Source organism: Diceros bicornis, chromosome 17, assembly GCF_020826845.1.
Source record: "Diceros bicornis minor isolate mBicDic1 chromosome 17, mDicBic1.mat.cur, whole genome shotgun sequence".
Lineage (NCBI taxonomy): Eukaryota > Metazoa > Chordata > Mammalia > Perissodactyla > Rhinocerotidae > Diceros > Diceros bicornis.
In genome coordinates this window covers 33,627,108-33,644,549 of record NC_080756.1, presented here as the reverse complement: position 1 = coordinate 33,644,549, position 17,442 = coordinate 33,627,108, and the positions used below count along the sequence as shown (strand labels likewise).

The following is a 17,442-nucleotide window of genomic DNA, read 5'->3' as shown; positions in this document are numbered from 1 at the left end:
CCTGGCTCATCCTCCAGCCATTACTAATGTGCACTTCGTCCTCCACACACCCACTTATCCATGTTTGTTCATGTGTTCATTCACTTAATAACATTGAGCACCTAGAGTTTACCGGGCACGAGGGATAAAAAGTGAATGTGCTGTCTCTGCCCTCAAAGAGCTCAAGGGTATGATGAAATTGATGATGAACACAAATGCAGCTGGAGACAAGATCTGACAGCGTGTTCATTCAATTATAATATCTGGAGGACATAACAATGCCTAAGGTCTCTGCCCTTCAAGAACTCCAGAAAACTCAGCAGAAAACTCAGGTACACAAATATGCAAGATTGAACATGGTATCTGAGTAAGAGAAAAAACAAATTGTCCCTCCAGTGTTTCTACCACTCATCCCTCATTGACCGGCCTCATTGACCCAACGGTAAAATGTGCCAGGTTCCCCTTTTTCATTAAATCCTCCCAATAATATTGTTGCCCTTTTACAAACAAGGAAATAGCATCTGATGAAGCCCAAGTCACTTGCCTAAGATCGTGGCTCGTAAATAGTAGAGCTAAAACTCAAACCCACATCTGCCTTATTTAGTCCTCCTCTCATTATATTAATGTTTTCCTATGAAATTAATGCACAACCCCGTCCAGATGTACTGAATCAGAGTGGAATGGAGGAGCTGGGGGAGACTTTGAACCTGCAATTTTGATAAGTAAACCCCCCGGATGGATCTGTATGCACTGAAGTGTGAGAACCACTACTGCCTTGCCCCTCTAGTTTGGCTGCTTCTTACCTCTGGCCTGGGCCACTGAGATAGAGTCCAGATGTGTGTTTTCCCCTCCATTCTCAGCCCCTCCTGATGATTATCATTCCCTTGCTCAAAACTCTTCAGTCCCTGTAAAGGCTTACCTCTTTATCTAGACATTGAAGTTTTCATCTGTTGTCATCTACTCTCCTAGCCTGGGGTTCCTTGACTTCTTTTTAGGAGCGATCTTCTACAGCCATACTATGTGCAGTTAGAATACACATCAAACTTTCTCATATCCCTTTGCTTTACCATTATCATTACCCCGAATACCTTCTGAATTTCTGCATCTCCAGTCACACTCTTTATTAAAAACCAGTTTCACAGTACACGAATGAATTACTGTTCCCCTCCAAAGGAAGTAAAAACTCCTTCCTTTAGTCACTTTAATATTTTATATTGTTATATATAGTATATTTTATTTTATATATTATATTTTATAAAGCATATCTATGCCATATTTTGCTTTTTACCATCATGGTACTTAGACTCTCTTCCTGATTGGAGGCAGGCCCTTAGAAGACAGGCAAGAATCCAGACTCAGGAATTCTTATATCTTCCCTCTAGCCCCACATATTTATTTTAGCTTAAGGTGGGGTACATAGAAATCAAAATTCATTTTTTTATTTTGTGAGGAAGATCAGCCCTGAGCTAACATCCATGCCAGTCCTCCGCTTTTTGCTGAGGAAGACGGGCTCTGAGCTAACATCTGTGCCCATCTTCCTCCACTTTATATGGGACGCCGCCACAGCATGGCCTGACAAGTGGTGCGTGGATCCTCGCCTGGGGTCTGAACCCCGGCCGCCACAGCGGAGGCGTGCACTGAACCGCTACGCCATGGGGTCCGCCCCCTCATTTTTGATTGAAGAAGTAAACTTAGGTGTTTACAAAACAGCTTATTAAAAATTGCATTGGCTTATAAATTCTGAAATAATGGTTCAGATGTAGAACGAGATAGCAGCGGTTCAACTGTGATACAGCAAACTTGATAATATGAAAACATTCTATCCTTGTCCACAGTAAAATGAACTGAGAGTGGATTTTACAACTCCAGTAAATACTATAAGAAGCATGTGAAACGTGGGTGATTTGATTGGATAGTATGCACTAATTAGCATTATAAAAGAGAGTTTAAAATGAAATTAATATCCATTCAAATAACATAGTAACTCGAGGAGAGAACAGAGTGCTTTTTTTCTTCGTTACAGCAGTATTAAACCATTAAGCATAGGAAGTTGTCCCAAATGCAGCTTTGATGGACAGTGTCTTCCTGAAGGCTCGTACTTTGTTGTACAAAACCTGTACTTTTCTTCTCATGTGGTATAGCTGCTACCCACAGCTTAATAGGGATGTGAAATAATTTTTTCAGATCTATAAGTACCTTCTTTTAAGGACAAATGACTAAAATCTTTGTTGATTTTTAATAGAATTCATTGTACATTATCAGAGAAAAATAAAAGTGCTGTTTGTGGTTTATTGCTCTTCTGACATGGAGTAAGGTCCTGTGACAGGGAGAGGGTTAGCCTTAATTCAGAACTTAGTCCCTCATGAAGGCCTCGCTGCATATTTCCAAATAGTGCATTTACGTGTATTCAGATGTTTCCTGAGAGATTGTCAATTTGTTGGCACAGGTTCTCACCAGTAACTTCCATTAGGAAATAAGGATTTCCAATTTACTGTATTATATTGATTTATGTATAATTAACTAACTTTCATATTAACTGTTTTAAAAAATGTAATTTCCCACCTGGTCCAAGAATCATTAGTTGTTATGTGGCAATGACTAAGCTCCTGGAATCTCACTGCATGGGTGTGGAGCGCTGTGTTTTTTCTTTGGAAAGATATAGTTAATAAGTATGTGACTAATCATCGACAGTAACAAATTCTGGTAACCCACATATCTGCAGAACTATGTGTTTTTATATCGAAACTGTTGCAATCTTTTGTGCAAACAATAATTTGTGCTATGATTTTGTAGCCATTTTTCACTGTTTTTCTATGAAGCAAGTGTCTTTTTGGTGGACTGAGTTCATGATGTTAAATCTATCTCCTTTTACTCAGGCCTTGTTGTGAAAGATCTTCACACATTCCAACTAATTTCCTCTGTTGAATAACAGGTTGAGGTACAGTTGTGCGGATCGGGAAACAGAAATCTCCAACTTCATTTCTAAACTCTGCTTGAATGAGTCTGATGAGTCTTTTAACCCATAGGGTTAAAGGAAATGACTGTATCTTATAAAAAAAATAGGATGCTTTGATATATAACCTGTTCATGCTACAGTAATACAATATATTTATTAATCATCGGTATGCTATTCTACTATCTGTGCTGAGATTTTCACTATATATTTTTTAAAATCCTTTAAATAGCCATTTGTTTCAATTTTTAGCATTGGGAAGCAGGAACATAGAGAAAAATAATTTTTAAAAGCTTTCGTTATTTACATGAAAAGATGTGTCCTCCTTCTACCTCCCCCAATGCGTGTGTTGCTATGAGTGAGGCCTGTGAGCTCTGAGGCTTGTAGTGAACCTGTAGAAAGTCTCTTGGTCGAGATCACCTTAATGCGAGCTGGAGGCCCGTGAAGCTCAGACTTAAGCTCTGGCTGGAGTGAAGCCAGGCTCTGCTGCTTCCCGACTGTGTTATCCACATTCTACTACATTAGAAATGAGAATTCTCAAGTAAACGGATTGTTTTATGCATCAGTTTAAGAAAAAACAAATCTTAGGGACCACATAGGGTTACGTTAAAGATACAAGCAAAGGTACAAAATATGATCTGGGATCAGACACACTCAGATTCCCTACACCAGCATCCCTCTTACCACTTATACGCGAACCCATTGGGGAGCTCATTAAAGTACATCTACCTGGGCCCCACCTCAGACTTTCTGAATCAGAATCTCAGAAAATGGGGTCTGGTCAAGAGCAATTTTAACGAGCTTTCCAAATGATTCCAATGCCCACTAGGGTTTGTGAACCCCCTCTTGACTCTTTATTCATTAATTAAATGAATCAGTCCTTCAGTCCTGACTCATTCATTCATTGAGTAAACAGTATTTATTCAGCCACTTTTCATTGCAGAGTACTGTGCTAGTTAGCATGTGAGAAAAAATATAGTATAAAATATAGGGTCTGCATCAAGTGTTTTACTACCTATTTAGGGTGACAAGATGTGTCCTCAATGTTTATTAATAAATAAGCACAAGGTATTTGGATTCAAGGTCAAAGTAGTGTTTATAGTATAACAGGTAACATCTAGAACAAGAGAAACATCATTCTATTCTGGTCAGATGACACTTGGTAATGGAAACTCTCTTGACCGTTACTATTTTATTATTAAAACCATTCTGTGAAATAGACAGAATATTACTTAACAGAAGAGAAAATTGACTCTCAGAGCTGTCAAGATTTGGGATTCAGAGTTACACAATCAGTTAGTAGCAGAGCAAATTGCATGTTTAGATTTTATAATTCCATTGTTCTCACTGTGCCTATATTGGACCTCATATAATTTTTTTTTCTTACTTAACCAGTCTAGAGATAGAAGAGTTTAGATAAGGTGAAATTATTTGAGTATTGAATATTTTAGTTGAAAAACAGACAAAAAGAAATAATTCCAAATCACATAAATAAAACTTCTTTCCTGTTTGTACGTATTTTATGTTCAGCTACCAAGCCATCAAGCAAGGATTCTGTTCAACAAAAATGTGAGAGAAGTCTTGCATAGGGTCAATATGTTAGGAGAAAACATATAATAATTGTGATGGTTAATTTTATGTGTCAACTTGGCTGGGCCACAGAAATAAGTTTGTGAGGGGAGCCCCAGCATCCTTGAAGAGCTCTGTGATTGCTCTTCTCTGTAGGCCAGAACTTACAGTGGAAACTTCTGTCATTAAATGCAATGGAGATCCCAGGGTGGAAGGGGCCAAGTGGTGACCCTCATTTGTTAAAGTCACGGTGGTCATGGTCTCCATAATGGACAGCAGAGTCAAAGCAGCAATCAGAATAGTCTGCCTTGTAGAGACCTATGGCTTTGCCTGGTTGATTGTGGTTTTCCTAGAAGCCTACAGATCTTACTAATGTAAGCCTACAGATCTTACCTGATCTATATAAGCAGAAAAGTTCTAGGTCAAATGAATAAAAGTCTAACTTGAATCGTAAAAACAGAGTCATGACCCCTTAATCAATTCCCAGACTTGAGCCAGTTTACAGACCCAGTGCCCCTTGAATGAAGGGGAAGCCAAGTCTCCTTGAGAAAGGACCCCAGTACACTGCTAAAAATTTATACTGTCAATCTTTTCCCCAGCCCTCCCCAAAGGGATCTAAGGCCTTTTGCCAGGGTAACTATACATTGGGCCAAAGTAAATAATGAGAGCTTTCAGCGACTGCTGGACACTTCCTAATACAGGAAACCCAAAATGCCACTGTGGTCCACCAGTCAGAATAGAGGCTTATGGAGGTCGGGTGATCAATGGAGTATTAGCTTAGGTCCTTCTTACAGCAGTCTCGGTGGGTCTCCAAGCCCACTCTGTGATTTTATCTCCAGGTCTAGAAAGAATAATTGGAATAGATACATTCAGCAGCTGGCAGAACCCCCACAATGGTGCCCTGACCTGTGGAACAAGGACTATTATGGTGAAAAAGGCCATGTGGAAGCCACTAGAACTGCCTCTGCCTTGAAAAATAGTAAGCCAAAAGAAATAACTCATTCCTGGAGGGATTGAAGAGATTAATGCCACCCTCAAGGACTTGAAAGATGCAGGGGTGGAGATTCCCACCACATCCGCATTCAACCTGCCTATGTGGCCCATACAGAAGATAGATTTTTGTAGAATGACAATGGATTATTATACACTTAACGCAGTGGTGACTCCAATTGCAACTGCTGTACCAGGCTTTCATTGCTTGAGAAAATTAACACATTCCCTGGTTCCTGGCATGAAGCGATTAATCTGGAAAATTCTTTTTTCTCCATCCCTGTTTATAAAGACCACCAGAAGCAGTTTGCTTTCGGCTGGCCAGGTCAGCAATACACCTTCACTGCTCTACCTCAGGGGTATATCAACGCTGCAGCCCCATGTCATAATTTAGTTTGCAGGGATCTTGACCACATTTCCCTACTATAAGATATCATATTGGTCCATTGCATTGATGAAATTATGGTGATTGGACCTAGTGAGCAAAAAATAGCAACTACTCTAGACTTATTGGTAAGACATTTGTGTATCAGAGGGTGGGAAATAAATCCCACAAAAATTCAGGGCTTTCTATCTCAGTGAAATATTAGGGGTCCAGTGGTGTGGGGCATGTTGAGATATCTTTTCTCAGGTGAAGGATAAGTTGTTGCATCTGGCTTTTCCTACAACCAAAAAAGAGGCACAACACCTAGTGAGCCTCTTTGGATTTGGGGGCAATATATTCCTCATTTGGGTATGTTACTCTGGCACATTTAGTGAAGAACCCAAAAAGCTTCTCATTTTGAGTGGGGCTTAGAACAAGAGAAGGCTTTGCAACAGGTCCAGGCCGCCACACAAGCTGTTCTGCCACTTGAGCTGTATGATCCAGCAAATCTAATGGTACTTGAAGTGTCAGTGGCAGACAGTGTTTGAGCCTTCAGCAGGCCTCCACTGGTAAGTCACAGCACAGGCTCTTAGGATTTTAGAGCAAAGCCCTGCCATGCTCTATGGATAACTACTCTCCTTTTAAGAAACAGAATTAGGCCATCATGAACTGGGTGTTGTCTGACCCACCAAGCCACAAAGTTGGGAGTGCACAGGAACACTCCGTCATCAAATGGAAGTTATATCTGATCGGGCCCAAGCAGGCCCTGATAGCACAAGCAAGTTACATGAAGAAGTGGCCCAAATACCCAGGGTCCCCACTCTTGCTATACTGCCTTCTCTCTCCCAGCCTGCACCTATGGCCTCAGGGGACTTTCCTATAATCAGTTGACAGAAGAAGAGAAGACTTGGGCCTGGCTTACCAATGGTTTTGCGTGATACACAAGTACCACCCAAAGTGGACAACTGCAGAACTACATCCCCTCTCTGGGACATTCCTGAAAGACAGTGGTGAAGGGAAATCCTCCCAGTGAGCTGAACTTCAAGCAGTGCACCTGGCTGTTCAGTTTGCTTGGAAGAAGAAATGGCCAGACATGCAGTCATATAGTGATTCATGGACTGTGGCCAATGGTTTGCCTGGATGGTCAGGGACTTGGAAGGAACATGATTGGAAAACTGATGAAAAGGAAGTCTGAGGAAGAGGTATGTGGAGTGAGCAAAAACACAAAGATACTTGTGTCCTATATAAATGCTCACCAAAGAGTGACCTCAGCAGAGAATGATTTTAATAATCAAGTGGATAGGATGACCTATTTGGTCAATACCAGTCAGCCTCTTTCCCCAGCCATCCCTGTCATCACCCAGTGGGCTGGTCAACAAAGTGGCCATGGTGGCAGGGATGGAGGTTATGCATTGGCTCAGCAACATGGACTTCTGCTCAGCAAGGCTGACTTGGCTATGGCCATAGCTGAGTGCCCAATTTAGCAGCAGCAGAGACCAACACTGAGTCCTTGATATGACACCGTTCTCTAGGGTGATCAGCCAGCTACCTAGTGGCAGGTTGATTACATTGGACTGCTTCCATCATAGAAGGGACAGTATTTTGTTCTCACTGGAATAGACACATTGGATATGGATTGGCTTTCCCTACATGCAATACTTCTGCCAAAACTATCATGAGTGGACTTAACAGAATGCCTTATCCACCGTCATGGTATTCCACACAGCACTGCTTCTGATCAAGGAAATCACTTCACAGCAAATGAAATGTGGCAGTGGGTTCATGCTCATGGACTTTACTGGCCTTTCCATGTTCTCCACCATTATGAAGCAGCTGGCTTGCTAGAATGGTGGAATGACATTTTGAACTCATTTACAGCACCAGCTAGGTGGTTATACCTTACAGGACTGGAGTCAGAAGGCTGTATATGCTCTGAATCAGCATTAAATATATGGTGCAGTTACATATACACCAGTATATGGTGTAGGAATCAAAGGGTGGAAGTGACAGTGTCACCACTCACTATTACCCCCAGTGGCCCACTAGCAAAATTTTTGCTTCCTATTCCCACTACGTTAATTTCTGCTGGCCTAGAGATCTTAGTTCTAAAGGAAGGAATGTTTCCACCAGGAGACAATGATTCCACCGAACTAGAAGTTAAGACTGCTGACCGCCACATTTTTTTTCCCCCCAAAGCCCCAGTAGATAGTTGTATGTCATAGCTGCACATCCTTCTAGCTGCTGTATGTGGGATGCAGCCTCAGCATGGCTGGAGAGGCAGTGCGTCGGTGTGTGCCCGGGATCCGAACCTGGGCCGCCAGCAGCGGAGCGTGCGCACTTAACCACTAAGCCACGGGCCCTAAAGTGTGCACCACTTTAGGCTCCTCATGCCTCTGAATCAACAGGTAAAGAAGGGAATTACTGTGCTGGATGCAGAGATTGATCCTGCCTACCAAGGGGAACTTGAGCTGCTACTCCACCGTGGAGGTGAGGAAGAGTATGTCTGAAATACAGGAGATCCCTTAGGGCCTCTCTTAGTATTATCACGCCTTGTGATTAAGGTCAATGGAAAACTAAAATAACCAAATTCAGGAAGGACTACTGATAGCCTAGTCTCTTCAGGAATGAAGGTTTGGGTCACTTCACCAGGTAAAGAACCACAACCAGCTGAAGTGCTTGCTGAGGGCAAAGGGAATACAGAATAAGTCATGGAAGAAGGTAGTTACAAGTACCAGCTACGGCCATGTGACCAGTTAGAGAAATGAGGACTGTAATGTCAGGAGTATTTCTTTCTTATTTTGTGATGAATATGTTTGTGTGTGTATAAAGCAAAATCTTTGTTTTCTTTGCTATCTAATCCCCTTAACATGTAACATAAGATGTACTGATTTTATATCATAGTATTTAAGTAGTAACTTTACATCATAGTATTGAAGTTATGGGATATCAAGGAGAAGAGTAAAAATTACCCAAAGACTTTGCATCCTCTTCTGGACAGAGTTAGCACATTTTTGGTTGTATGCAGGACAGTTGTATCATGTGGGGCAGAAGTATGATCTTGTTATCGTCTTTATTGGAGATTAAGTATGGTTTAAGGAGATGCATATGGGTGCCAAGTTGACAAGGGGTGGACTTATTTTGGTTAATTTGATACATCAACTTGGCTGGGGCACAGTGCCCAGATATTTGGTCAAACATTATTCTGGGTGTTTCTGTGAAAGTATTGTTTGGATGAGACTAACATTTAAATCAGTGGACTTTGGGTGAAGCAGGTTATCCTCCATGATGTGAGTGGGCCTTATCCAATTAGTTGAAAGCCTTAGTGGAACAAAGACCGACCTCCACCAAGAAAGAATTCTGCCAGAAGACTGCCTCTGGACTCAAACTGCAACTCTGCCTTGAGTCTCCAGCTTGCAAGTGTCTGGATTTACCAAGCTTGCACAATCTTATGCACCAATTCCTTAATATCTCTCTCTCTTTCTCGCTCTCTATATATATCGATATTGATATATATATTCTCTCGATATATATATTCTATCTCTCTGGAGAACCTCACACTAATAGGACAATATCTATGTCATGTCATCTCCTAAGAAAAATAGTCTTTAATTTTAAGTCGAGCATGAGAAAGTATATTGGCTTACTATCCATTCAGTTGGGTTCCTTTTGTCATTCTGTTAATAGATCAACCATTTTTCTGTTTATAACCTGACCCAATTTATAATTCACCAAGAGGAAATAGGAAGCATCAAGATTTACATTTGTTTGTGACTCTTTTGACATCATTTTAGAATCTTCACATGCTGCCTGATGTTTGACTTACATATAAACAGTAATAACAATACCATGCATTTTTATAATGCTTTACCATTTAGCAAGAACATTTGCATAGTAGTTATCCACACCTAACACAGTGTGTAGCATGTAGTAGACTCTTAATACACCTATTTAATCAATGGTGATGAAATGAGGCATTTAGGTCATATCTTTCTCCTTTTTCATTTCTGTTACATTTGGAGGGTTTTTTTTGAAAGCTTACTAATGAGCTAAGTAGAAGCAAACTAGAAGAATGTGTTGAGGTGATTGCTAAATTTTGTGCTCTTAAAGCCAGCCTGGATTATCCCTCTCTACTGGAACTATTTCCAAATTGATTTTTCTTGACTATGGAGCATTGCTAATCCAATTAGTTGGGGGCTTGGGTCCCCAGCAGCTGCCCACAATACCCCTGGGGGTGAATATTCCTCCAACAAGAACTTAAAAGTTCTCCCAGAAAAACTTTACATAACAAGCCCACAGTGAAAGGTATCTAAGTTTGTTGCTGGATTGTATAATTTGGGATATACTCAGGAAACTAAAGCAATAAAAAGAAAGAACTCACTGACGAAAACTTTTTTTTTTCACTAAGTACTTGACAAACAGATAAGTGATTTATATACAGATTTTTAAATTAGATTAATAGATTAACTTAATTTGGATTAATGGGGTCTCTGTAGTTTATCATAAAAGACCTGTCCATATTTTCACAAACGTGTGAAAACCAAGAACCAATCAATATCTTACCTCTAATACTGCAAAGATGGGAAAATGAGACAGATACATTTGCTTCATTATAAATGTTGACTCCAGAATTGAAAAAGTTGATATGAATTATTATGAAGAGTTATTTTACTCCCTTATCCAAAAATGTGCATGTCTCTGTTCTTGTGTGTTTGTATGTGTATTAGTCTGCTCAAGCTGCCATAACAAAATACCACAGACTGGGTGGCTTAAACAATAGATATTTATTTCTTACAGTTCTGGAGGCTAGAAGTCCATGATCGAGGTGCCAGAAAATTCAGTTTCTGGTGAGAGCTCTCTTGGCTTGTAGACAACCGCCTTCTTCCTGTATCTTCCCATGGCCTTTCCTTGGTGCCTGTTCAAAGAGAGACTGTTCTCTCGTGTCTCTTCCTCTTCTTGTTAGGGTGCCAGTCCTATCAGATTAGGGCCTCATCTTTATGACTTTATTTGACCTGAAATACCTTTCAAAGGCCTTGTCTCCAAATATCATCACATTAGGGGTTGGAGGCTTCAACATATGAAATTGGAGGGGACACAGTTCAGTCCATAGTAGTGTATAATATCAATTGAGCTACACTTTTTTAAATAATCTAAATACATCTTAAACTAAGGAAGTTTGTTTTGCAAATTTCTTTATACTTCTAGTGACCACAGCAAAAGAAGAGACTACAAAAATACTGGCTGCCATTACTTTCTAAGATCTTCTGTTGTTGAGTATTTATTATTAAATTACCTTTTAAAATCATGGAAATTACAGACACAAAACAAAACTCTTTACCTTTAATCCCTTCACACTATTATACAACTGCTCTCAGTTATGTCATTCCCCTCCAATCTTTTCCACAGTGTTATGCAATGGACATTATGATGTTTTCACAAGTTTATGTTCTCCTTGTCAGCATTGAATATTATTTTGTAAATGCATTTGCTTAATTAAACATACCTATTGAAGGAATTTCAGTGTTTAATTTTGATGAAGCAGAACAACTTTCATTTACTGAATTTTACAAAATAGCATTGATTTTTTTCAATAAACCAGCCTATATGACTGTGCCCATTGCCAACCAAAACTCCATTTGTCTCCATGAGATATCCCTTAACACACAGCATACTGTGAACCTTAAAAACAGGCAACAGAATTACCTAGAGATGAGATTGACTGGACTATCCATAGAATTTAATATTCAGCAAACCGTACTAAATGGTTTTTTTCTCAGCTGATCTTATGTTGGTCCAATTGCCATTCTTTATGAAGTTTGCCCAGGATGGGTTTAGATGGATAAAATTGAGAGGCTCAATCTATATGAAAGGTGGAGTTCACAGTCTAATTTAAAGCACAGAGACTGAAAAAACTCTGGCTAAATAAAAGTGGGAAATCTTTCTCTGGAGAAATCTGCCTTTATTTCCACTTTGAACACTGTCAAGATTTGCCACATATGTAATTTGCTTGGGTAAATGTAATTAGTTATGAGCGATTCGATATCGGTAAAGTAGGGCGTGGCAGTGGATCATTTTTGTATTTTGCTTCACAAGCAGAAATTTAATCCTTGAATTTTTAGTAGCATGTACTGAATATTATAAAATGAAAATTAAAGAAGGTCCTAGAATAATGGTTCTCAGAAGGGGGCCAGTTTTCCCCCCAAAGCCCATTTAGCAAAGTCTAGAGACATTTTGGGTTTTCACAGCTGGCCAGGGTAAAGAGGGGTTATTACCATCTAGTGAGAAGAGGCCAGGGATGCTGCTAAACACCCCACATTGCCCTGGACAGCCCCCATGACAGAGATTTATCCGTCCCGAAATGTTAATAATGCAAGACCAGGAACCCCTGGTTAAGAGTAAGATTTCTTAGAGGCAGCCCCGTGTTTCTTTTTTTAAAAACGTCTTTCTCTAAAGGGCTACCAAGAAATTTGAATAAACTCCCTTAAATGTTTGAATCTTAATTTTTTATTTTCTAAAAGAACCACCCAGGGAATAATTAAAGTTCCCATATGCTAGAAACTGCAAAAATGTATAACTTGGCACAACTATTATGCTTCAGTCTTTTAACACCTATTCTCTAGAAATGAGAACAGCTTCATTTTACTACCAGAAAAAGAGTCAAGACTATCTATTTTCACTCATGACCGTGGAAAATCTTAAGGAGAACAAGTGCTCCAGAATGGAATGGAAGCATGCATCTCAGCTGCATAAGGCCTGTTCACTACCCCCAGTGCCTAGACAGTGCCTGGCACATAGCGGACATTCAATCAACATACATTGGCTGATTCTCATAGCTCCATTCCGTGTTTCATACAAGCATCAGATATCCTGCATGATACAGGATGATTCACAGATTGTCAAAGTGACTTGGGCTTCTCACAAACCATATCATGAGCATGAGGGATAGGAAATTGTCCTGTGCTGTCTGCATTAGTCATCTGAGAAGATATGAAAGACAAGCCATGACCTGGTTAGCTACTCTAAACATAGTCCTCATCTAGAGTTGCATATCCGCCATTTCTGAGTGTAAAATTCTTTTCATTTTTAAAATAATTAACTTCATTATTTTAATGAGTTACATTAAGGGTTAACAATTCCTGAACCTCGCAAAGCTATAACATAGGAAACTGGGTGTTGGGGAGCCAAATTTTCTATAGGAGTTTCTGGGGCCAGGAACCGAGCCACATGCTGAGAGTGGAAGCAAGAGGTAGAAGAAACACCTGTGACTCAGCTCTGATCTGAGGAGGAGGGATTCTCTCTGACATTTTGCAGAATCGCTTGCCTCGGTTAGAACGTGGCCACAGGTCTCTGCCACCTGCTTTCGACAATCTGGTGATGGAGTGCCAGGACACACTGGGTTATGTTTGGTTTTCCTGCCAGAGCACTCAGTGTCCCCTGCCGTGGTTTTTGTTGTGTTTGAGAAGTATTTGGACTCTGGACAGAGCAGGCAAATTCCATTCTCCGGGGACACATCAAGCCTTCCTTTGTTCCACAAGCAACAGGCTCATTAGAGATATGTTACCTGCTCTCTAAAATGTTTCATCACAAGTTGCAAAACTGTGTCTGGGCCCAAAATATCTTAACGGTATGTTTGCATTTCTAGAAAATATGACTCCACTAAAGCATATGATAGTACAAAACAAGCATCTGACATCTTCAGAACAAATGAGCTTGGGAAGTTACCCTATCCAAACTCAGTTTCCCTTCTGTATTTTCCTGCCAAAAACTATGTTTGTTTGTGCCAATATTATCTTAAAGGAGTATGGTGCCTAAACATTTTTATATATAAAGGAGTGGACAAGGTTTCTCATCAAGTAGAGTTACATTTGGTGAAAACATTTAACTTGGCTTGATGATTGAGTTATAAATTGTATCCTTCTTTTTCCAAAAGAGAGTATGTAAAATGCATAAGACAGACATTTAAAATAAATATCAAGGGGCATAGTGGTTAAGTTCACACACTCCGCTTTGGTGGCCCGGGGTTGCCAGGTTCGCATCCCCGGCATAGACCGAGCACCACTCATCAAGCCATGCTTTGGGGGCGTCCCATATAAAGTAGAGGAAGGTGGGCATGGATGTTAGCCCAGGCCCAATCTTCCTCAGTAAAAAATAGGAGGATTGGCAACAGATGTTATCTCAGGGCTAATCTTCCTCCAAAAATAATAATAATAATATTTCTCGCATTAACCCTCAATAAAAAGAGTTTCAACAGTAACTCAATGAATATAGCTGATGGGATTTGAAATCCAGACTTCCTAAAGTGATTAGCATTGATGATTGGGTGTGATTTCTGCCATTGATCCCTGTTTTATTTACATTTGTAAGTCTGTAATTATCTTGCTATGTATTTACTTATCTTTGTATCCTGGCCTCCTCTGCTAGAGTGACAGCAAGGATCTGTTTGCCTTATTCATCTGTTTATCTTCAGAACTTAGCGTAAAGTCTGGCCTGGCAAATGCTCAAAATTATTTGTTGAGTAAATTCATAGATCAATGAATCCTCCAAAGGGAAAGAGTTCTGCCCAAGAACATAGGCCCAAGATCCTCAAAGTATAAATGAAGACTATAAGTTATAAATGTATCAATTATGACTATGAAAAGTCATTGTTCCTTAAGGAGTTACTGACAGAGTCATCTTGACTGGAGGTGAAGAGGCAGGGTGTTGACTCTTTTACTCGTCTTTTTCTTCTTCTTTATAAGCCCTGATGTCAGGGCCGGTCCCTGGGGTTGAGTTCTGCAGGATCCACCCAAACCCCGTCCAAGCAGACAGCCGAGGCACTGCTGCAGTCGGCAAAGTCGGTGGACAGACTGACAGAGAGGAAGGTCCGCTCCCACACCGCCAGCGCTGTTTCCGTCAAAGCTCTGCCGCTGCTTCAGGTCAACAGTCTTCAGCCCGGGCTCAAAGACATACACTGCATGTTGCGTTTCTACAGCCTGTGGTGCTTTATGACTGCAGTCTTGCATCTGGCTTCCCACTCCCAGATTTGCTGACTCTTTCCCTGTGCTCCTGGAAACAGGGCCTTGAATGGACTAACTGAGCCCTAGATGGTACCGAAGCTATTTTGGGACTTAACAAAGCCTATGACTTGTGGCCTCCCTCATTCAACCTTCTGCCTTTATCTTCTGCAATGTTTCAACCCTACGAGCAGCATATGAAGGAAAGGATGGCACTCGACCTGTTTTCAGCTCAAGGAATAGAAAAACATATTTAGACATGGCTGGGGAGGCCAGGGCCAGTTTGTTCAAGAGAAACCAAAAGTTACTTGCTCCAGGAATTTCTCTAAATAAAACTGCAACTGAAATACTAATTACATCATAATTTTTAAAAATCTGATAGCTGTTCTAAGCTTTTGTTTCACAGATTGTGGGGCCATTCCTAGCCTTGCTGTTGATGGTGTTCAGGGCAAGCTACCCCAGGAGGCACCACTCTGGTATGCGGATTATTTGGAGCTGAAGACAATAAGGACTCAGAGAACTCAGGAAGAATATTTGAGTTTCCCCTCCCAAACTGCCTAAAGAATTTAAAACAAAAGATCTGTTTCAGGAAGGAGTTATTATCATGATGGCTGTAAAGATAATGTAAAATACAAGTTACAATAGGAAAGGCACCAAGCCCCTTTTATCAAAAACTCTATCTCTCCCTGACCACATTATCTATAGATGACCCTGAAAAGAATTGTCAGACAATCATTTGCATTTCTATCTCCATGTGACTTGTCTTCTTGCCCTCTGAAGTCCCAGAGCACTACCCATCCCCAACACCTTCCTCGCCTTTAGCTACAATACTTAAGCAAGCAGCTTAGACAGAGAGATGAGTTGCTCATTTCTGAGTTTCTCCCATGTATACATGTTGTTAAACTTGGTATTATTTTCTCCTGCTAACCTGTCTTGTTGATTATTTGGCCAGTCATAAGAACCTTAAGGGAAAGGGCAGAGGGGGATTCTCCCTCTCTCCTAACAGTTTTGGTGCCCAATGTGGGGCCCCACTGGCTGGCAAGTTGCCTTCTCTGGCTAGAAGAACTGCCTTCTCCCTGGACTACTGCAGATGATGCGATACGGGAACGCCTGACGAAAGCCGGCAAAAGGTAAGACTTCTTACCACGTCAGCCTCCCGGAATCTCTATCTGCGGAGTCCAGGCGAAGGAAGTGGTGAGAATGTTTTTCTCTTTCTAAATTTAGATTGGCAGGAGAAAATATTTGGGAAACTAGTTTCTTGTGCTTTTAGTGACTCTGGTAAATTTGGTAGAGTACTCTTGGTTTTGATCTTGATCCCTTTTCCACCTAGAGATAGTCACTGTTTTTCTCTTTTGTCTCTGTCTTTTGTGTCATGTGTCATAAGAAGGAAATACCATAGGGTAGGACTCAGGCATAGGCCCTATAAGCCTGCTGTCCGGGCCGGCCCCACAGACTGGTGAGTTTGCGGGTCTCACCAGACCGGCGTCTATTTACACAAACTTTGCTGTGGGTTAATATGCACATGAAGTGAAGGCCATTGCCAAGGGCATCTTGGAAGCCAAAAAAAAGGCCACAAATTTGGTGGGCACAGGTTGAGCAGTTAAGAGCCATTAGGGCGCTCGCCACTTTCAGAAGACTCCCGTGACAGGATAAGTTGGGTCACGGAACGGGTTAGATGACACAGGTCCCCCGCCAACTGCAAGAAAATGTCCATGCAACGACAAGGTACTCTGTAAAGCACACAGTCCCCAACCCCGCGGCACCTCCCCCCCTAGGTATTATTCTGGCTCCAAGAGACCTAAGGCGTGGCTAAAGCTGTCATTGTGCATATAAGAAAAAAAAAAAAAACAGACGAAGTTTTTCCTTCTGTGTTGTTCTGTGTCCTGAGAACTTGGCTTTGTGACTAGTGAGAATATTCTCCTTGGTCTCCACCATACGGAAGGTGCATTTACCGGGGTGCCCCTTGGTGGCCAGTCGAGTAGACTGGGTTTCCGAAATGTCTCTTTGTCCGGCTGTGCCAAGCTCTCAGGGGAGTTCATCATAAAGGGCCCAGTCCATAAGGGCCTTTGTCGTCTTAACCTTCGTTGCTTGTTAGTGCTGGAAAAATCCCCTTCCAGTAACGCCTGCCCGGTGTCACAGATTAGCAGGTCTGTGACTGGAGGCGTCCCACACTATTGTGGGAGACCGGAGACACCGTTTTCACTACACCATCCTTACCGCCTGTGCAACGAAGGTCTTTACCTTCTCTGAATATCTTTGGGAGTGAATTCTGTGGATCATGGGGGCTACATCATCTGCGCCCTCACAGGGACGCCTCTTGCGTCCATGGTAAAGATTTATTCTAAACATGGAAAGTTACCTCCCAGTCGTTCCTTAAAAAGGCTTATTGGATTGAGTCATTATTGGAATAAATATGCAAATGAAGATCCTACTCATCAATGGCCAGACGATGTATCCTTTGAATTGGAAAAACTTCTATATTTGAAAAATATTTTAGAGAGCTCTCATCCCAAGCAGCTGCCTTATAGGTATTTATGGGAAGATCAAATTGAAAAGAAAACCCAGAAAAATATAACATCTAGCCTTAGCGAATCTCT

The 17,442-nt window shown here is 41.1% G+C and overlaps 1 protein-coding gene across 5 annotated transcripts in view; it reads left to right on the top strand.

Moving 5' to 3' along the window:
• LOC131416217 (fatty acyl-CoA reductase 2-like) overlaps positions 1–17,442 on the top strand; it is a 119,487-nt gene that overhangs the window by 25,992 nt on the left and 76,053 nt on the right. The window contains exon 1 of one of the 5 annotated variants that reach the window (XM_058558574.1): positions 15,442–15,975. The exons of the other annotated variants lie outside the window; for them this stretch is intronic. The gene's annotated coding sequence lies outside the window, so the exon portion shown is untranslated. Of the gene's footprint in view, positions 1–15,441; positions 15,976–17,442 lie in introns of those variants that run through there. 5 annotated transcript variants of the gene reach the window in all.